Raw genomic sequence first — 6000 nt, 5'->3', positions numbered from 1 at the left:
ACTTGAATCATACAGGCCATGTAAATTAGTGAAAGAAAACTATATGTTTGTTGGGGTATCAGTAGAAGGTGATACAAATACATGTGGACATCAGAGAAGTGCCGGGCACTTCCAACTGTAGCGCTTGGGGGAAGCTTGATGCTTGCATTAGCATCTGAGCTAGAATTTGAACAGTTGGTCTCTTTGTGAGGAAGGAAATTTCAGGTAGTGGAAGGTCATCAGAAAATGCAGACTTGAATTTGCCAGCTTATGGGCTGTGACCAGACAAGAGGCTCAATTCCTGGGGTAATGAAAGTTGGCCACAGCAAGGCTATGGAGGCAGAAGTACAGTTACCATACCAGGCTCCAGATGCTAACACCCCTCCTCAAGTATTTTTCAATATTTTGAAATTTTTCTTCATTGAAATATTCTTCAAATTCAATTGAAATTTTCTAAATATTCCTGAGAAATTTTAGTGTTCTCAGATATTTAAATGGATTTTCTTCAAGTTACTTGGCCTATCTCCTATAATCACAAATTTGCTCAATAGATTCTTCCTAATTTATAACTAGGGCTCCCCAGGTGGCGTTAGTGGTAAAGAACCTGACTGCCAGTGTAGGAGACATAAGAGATGTGGGTTTGATCTCTGGGTCAGGAAGATCCCCTGGAGGAGGACATGGCAACCCATTCCAGTATTCTTGCCTGGAGAATCCCATGGACAGAGGAGCCTAGCAGGCTATGGTCCAGAGGGTCGCAAAGAGTCGGACACAACTGAAGTGACTTAGCACGCATGCAATCTATAACCAGCACGCTTTGTAGCCTTCAGTTGGAGTGGTCAATAAAATGAAAAGTAAGTCATTGCCTGTAAAATGCCTCCTTGTATTTTGAAAAGACTTGTCCACAGACAAAAGAAAATCTATAAAGAACGAGGTCCCTTTTGATCTCAGTATTGTAAAAAATGTAAGGAGTAATTTACCTTTGGGAATAATAACATCAAAAGATCTTTCTTGTCCAAACAAGAAATAAAATAGCAAATACAAAAAAAAAGCATATATTAAATTAAAATGCACACGAATTATTCTATAATTTATGCATTGTTAGATTTTTCTTTCATTATGTAATCACTCTTAGGGTCTTCTGACAGGCATTGGGTAGATGATGATGATTCAAATATTATTACATTGGGAAAAATTCTTCTTGAGAAGTTCAGAATCTAGAGAAGTACTGCATGTAAATAAACAAGCAAATAATTGCAAGACCTTTATTCTTAAGAGTGCTTCATTTATAATATTCTCATAAATCTTAATGCTAGGTTGCCCACTGAATTCTAGTTTACACCACCAGGCTGGTCTCGGCCAGTGGGGCCATCTGGTGGCCCACGTGGGTAATCACATGGTTTGAATGATCTGAGTCTTAGTTGCTGCTGCTGCTGCTAAATCGCTTCAGTTGTGTCCGACTCTGTGCGACCCCATAGACGGCAGCCCACCAGGCTCCTCTGTCCATGGGATTCTCCAGGCAAGAACACTGGAGTGGGTTGCCATTTCCTCCTCCAATGCGTGCAAGTGAAAAGTGAAAGGGAAGTCGCTCAGTCGTGTCCGACCCTCAGCGACCCCATGGACTGCAGCCTACCAGGCTCCTCCATCCATGGGATTTTCCAGGCAAGAGTATTGGAGTGGGGTGCCATTTTGCCTCCTCACTATTCATCTCAATCTTCTAAATTTCTGTTTCACATAGTTCTGTTTAAAATGCTTCTGGAAAATTCTCACTTGAATTGTTTTACTGCTTCTTTCTTTCCCTGAATTTCTTTGTGTCCTCAATTTATCAGAAAAAAAGTATTACTTCTTTACTGCTTGTAATGTAATCTGTTAGCCAAAAAATGATGATCTGCTGATCATGAGGCTAGTTAGAACTAGTGCAACTACTTCAAGAGTATGAAATGCTCCTATCTCCAATTGAAACTAAACATGAAGTTAAACGAAGAGCTTCATTGTTGACTGTTGTTGGAAATGACACGAAAGGAACTCAGAAATTTCTTCTTGTCCTCATTTTCTTTATTTATACCATAAAAACAAAGATCAAATGTTTTGCTTTTTGTCTGATTTAATCAGAAATGATTAAAAAAAAAAAAATTTGGTAGAGAGACTTACCTGATGGCCCAGTGGTTAAGAATCCACCTGCCAATGCTAGGGACAGAGGTTTGATCCCTGGTCCAGGAACTAAGATCCCACATGCCATGGGGCAACTCAGCCTGCACCATGACTAATGAAGCCCACATGCTCTGGAGTCCACGCTCCACAAGAGAGGTGAGGGCCATGAGCAACTAGAGGAGCCTCTGCTCACCACAACTAGAGAAAGCCTGTGTGCGGCATGAAGGACCCAAGTACTGCAACAAAGACCCAGTGCAGCCAAATGTAAAGTAAAATATTTTTAAAAGATTAAAAAAATTTTTTGGTAGAATTACGTATGCTGTAATATCATTGTTTTCCATATATTAAGCATGATGAACATGATTTTGATTTTGTGGGCTGAATTCTAGACCACAGTTTATAGTATGCTTCCATAAAATAAAGCATAAGAAATTTATATCAATGAAACCATAAATAAATTCAGGAAAAAACTGACAGTAAAAATCTCTAGTACATAATAACTGATTTAGGTTGTATATTTTTTAAGTTTTTTTATAATTGTTATTCATTTATTCTTTAAATGTCTACTGATTACTTTTTCTGTGCCAGGCTCAGTATTAGGGACTATGAATAAAATCTTGTTATATAATCAAAATGTTAGTGAATCATTACAATATTTCTTGAACAAACCACCTCAAGCCCCAATGAGCACAAGTAGTCTTAAGAAATTAATGTGTCCCTCTCACCCTTTAAATCTTATTTCTAATTCTTTAATGCCTTTAATTAAATTGAGGATACTTTACTATTGCAAGTGGCTTTTGGGGATTACATAGTTTATTCTTAATTATACCATGAATATTTAATGATACAAAGTTGTCATCCTGTGTTCTGGAATTAGTAACCCACCATCCCAACTGAACATCCCCTCTTCTGTCTGTTACTTGTTCTGTTCAGGCTTTCACTGCTTTCCATTTTAATGACTGGAAAAGACTCCATGACTCTTCCCACTTAAATTCATTTTGCACATTAATGCAAGATGTGATCATGCTAGCATCTCATCATTGCCCAAAGCCCTTTAAAAGATCCTCTAAGATAAAACTCAATTCTGATTGGGTTATAGAAAATTTAGGTGTTCACATAAAAATAATATTCCTAGAATTCCCACATATAAAGGAGCAGACTTCTAACACTTTAGTTGTGTGAACTACAAAGGAAAAAAAAGATCCTTCCATGGCAACTTTTTCTATTAAAAATGTTCATGTAATCAAGGTAATTTTTTTGATAAATCAGAATGTTTTGGTAATTTTGGTTTTAAGAATACCTCTATGAGTTCTTCTCTATTTTATAAATGTGGAATATAATGCATAGATGTAATTTTAAAATAGAATTTAGATGTGCTTTCTCATGAAGAGAACAGTTGATCTGAACTTCCTGAAGTTTTCACATCAGTTTACTGATCAGATAAGGTAACATTATTTGCACAGTGTTCAAGATGATAGAAAATATAGAATTGTATTTAACTAATCCTGACTCTTCATGACCCCATGGACTGTAGTTCCAGACTCCTTGGTCCATGGAATTTTTCCAGACAAGAATACTGGTGTGGGTTGTCATTTCCTACTCCAAGAGATCTTTACAACCCAGGGATCAAACTCATATCTCTTATGTCTCCTGCATTGGCAAGTGGGATCTTATACTACTAGCGCCACCTAGGAAGCCCTGTAATGGCACAGGCATAATGTGGAATGGACCACCTAGCAATCTACAAAAATCAGTCCTACCTTCCTGTTCAAATTTACCTTGCTGTATTTATCTGCCTCCAGACAAGAGGCTCAGCTGGTAAAGAATCCACCTGCGGTTTGGGAGACCTGGGTTCAATCAATCCCTGGGTTGGGAAGATCCCCTGGAGAAGAGAAAGGCTACACACTGCAGTATTCTGGCCTCGAGAATTCCATGGACTACAGTTCACGGGGTTACAAAGAGTCAGACACAAATGAATGACTTTCTCTTTCTTTCAGACAAACTAAAGTTCAGATCCCAATTTAAGTACACCAATTACTTGCCTCCTCTAATCCTTGACTTCTTTAACCACACTTATAGCAATGGCAACCCACTCCAGTACTCTTGCCTGGAAAATCCCATGGACGGAGGAGCCTGGAAGACTGTAGTCCATGGGGTCGCTGAGGGTCGGGCACGACTTCACTTTCACTTTCACTTTTCACTTTCATGCATTGGAGAAGGAAATGGCAACCCACTCCACTATTCTTGCCTGGAGAATCCCAGGGACGGCAGAGCCTGGTGGGCTGCCGTCTATGGGGTCGCACAGAGTCAGACGCGACTGAAGTGACTTAGCAGCAGCATAGTAAAGATATTAATAATACCTACTTCATATTGTAATTTGTAACAAAATATGTAACAAAATATAAAAGATTTCATATTGTAATTTGTAACAAAATATGTAAGATGTCAGACTAATGTGTTCAAAAATGTTAACTGTAAGAATTTTTAAAATTATAATTAGTAATTATATTAAGCACAGTGCTTTCTGGACTCCAAACAAAGCTGGTCCATATTTGACATCCATGCTGTACTCTTCTTTCCTCTTCTTGCCCCAGCTGTTTCTTCTGCCTGAGATGCTATCCTTTCCAACTTCACAAACATAAATGTTATTTATCCTTCAAGGCCCAGGCCCAATGTGCTCTCATTTAATGCAGTAGTCATTTCAATCTGAAGTCCTCTTTCCTCTCACCTATCATAGCTATGTTTCTGTACCTCTTCCGCTGTACTTCTTAGAGTCAGCCTATTTTGCTCTCTATTCTGTCTTATTTTCTACTAGCTTATTAGCACAACAGAGGGGATTACCATCTGATTTATCTTTAACTTAATGTGAGGACATGATTTCTCCCACTATGTTTATCAGGCACCTCTTGCTGTGATAATGCTGCATAAAAAAAATCACTTGAGAAGTTGGGGTGAAATCTACAAGCTTTTTTTTTTTTTTTTTTAAAGTTTTGCTCATGGGTGATTGGGCCTGCCACATGTTAGGTAAACTAGGCTGGACGCAGGTCCCAAGCTGCAGGCTATAGCTCACTTCATGGGTCTCTCATTCACTTTGAGTGGTGGCTACCTGGGGAATGTTCTTCCCATGACTCGTGGCAGGAGCGCATCAAAATGAGTAGAAGTATGCAATAGAAGGAACTGGCACTCTGTAGCACCTGCCCACATTCATTAGGAAAAGCCAGTCCCGTGGCTAAGCTGCCACCAGTGAGGTAGAGAAGTCCATCCCACTGTGGTGGGTGGGACTTCAAAGGCAAAAGCAAGCCTGTTAATAGACAAGGAGCAAAAATCTGGAACAGTGCAATCTAGCACACTATGTTTATTCCAGAACTCCTTTTTAAAGAACAGGAGTTCCCTGTAATGGACTTTGGGAAAGGGGGCCTAAGATAATGAAGAATGAACAAGTTTTTAGGACAATAAATTTATGGATTTGCATTTTACAAGTTCATTCTGGAATGTCTGGAGAGCTGAGTTGGAATATGAGAACAGACTAGCTATAAGGAAATAACTAGGAGAGACCACTGGGAACATGCCTGTGGGATTGGAGATAATGAGGTGGGTCTCCAGGAGGTATCAGTAGCAGATTTGGATGGATTTTAGTAATGGGATGTGTGATGTGGCAAAAGTGAGGATGCTACTGAGAACAGCTCCAACATTTCACTGAGAAGGTGCAGCTCATGTATGGAGAGCCACATCACTGATGCCATTCCTTAGATGATTATTCAAATTAAGTACTATGGACAATACAGAATATATCATAATAATGTCCTAAGTACAGACACATTGCAAAGCACTTTCATACACGTTTCATCTTCGGGGCACTTTATGTGTTCATAT

Source organism: Bubalus kerabau, chromosome 7 (assembly GCF_029407905.1).
Source record: "Bubalus kerabau isolate K-KA32 ecotype Philippines breed swamp buffalo chromosome 7, PCC_UOA_SB_1v2, whole genome shotgun sequence".
Classification (NCBI taxonomy): domain Eukaryota; kingdom Metazoa; phylum Chordata; class Mammalia; order Artiodactyla; family Bovidae; genus Bubalus; species Bubalus kerabau.
Note: the sequence above shows the minus strand (reverse complement) of the source record.